Raw genomic sequence first — 904 nt, 5'->3', positions numbered from 1 at the left:
CTGTTAATCATTACTCCGATCCCGAAGGCCAACGTAATAGGACCGAAATCCTATAATGTTATCCCATGCTAATGTATACAGAGCGTAGGCTTGCTTTGAGCACTCTAATTTCTTCAAAGTAACAGCGCCGGAGGCACGACCCGGCCAATTAAGGCAAGGAGCGCATCGCCTACTGAAGGGATGAGACGACCGGTGCACACCTAGGACGAACCAACCGACCTATCCCAAAGTGCAACTACGAGCTTTTTAACTACAACAACTTAAATATACGCTATTGGAGCACGAATTACCGCGACTCCTAGCACTTGAATTCCCCTCCAATGGATCCTCGTTAAGGGATTTAGATTGTACTCATTCCAATTACCAAACTAGGAGAGCCCAGTACTGTTATGTATTGTCACTACCTCCCCGTGTCAGAATTGTGTAATTTGCGCACCTACGGCCTTCCTTGGATGTGGTAGTCATTTCTCAGGCTCCCTCTCAGGAATCGAACCCTAATTCTCCATCACCTGTCACTACCATGGTAGGCCACTATCCTACCATCGAAAGTTGATAGGGCAGAAATTTGAATGATGCGTCGCCGGCACGATGGCCGTGCGATCCGTCGAGTTATCATGAATCATCGCGATAATGGGCAGATCCCGCGTCGACCTTTTATCTAATAAATGTATCCCTTCCACATGTCGTGGTTTTTGCACATATTAGCTCTAGAATTACTATGGTTATCCGAGTAGTAGATACCATCAAACAAACTATAACTGATTTAATGAGCCATTCGCAGTTTCACAGTCTGAATTTGTTCATACTTACACATGCATGGCTTAATCTTTGAGACAAGCATATGACTACTGGCAGGATCAACCAGGTAGCATTCCTCAGCGACGCCGCGCGCCGCATGAGCCCG

This window comes from Solanum tuberosum, unplaced genomic scaffold (genome assembly GCF_000226075.1).
Source record: "Solanum tuberosum cultivar DM 1-3 516 R44 unplaced genomic scaffold, SolTub_3.0 scf00451, whole genome shotgun sequence".
In the NCBI taxonomy this organism is placed as follows: Eukaryota; Viridiplantae; Streptophyta; class Magnoliopsida; order Solanales; family Solanaceae; genus Solanum; species Solanum tuberosum.
This window is presented reverse-complemented; position numbering follows the sequence as displayed.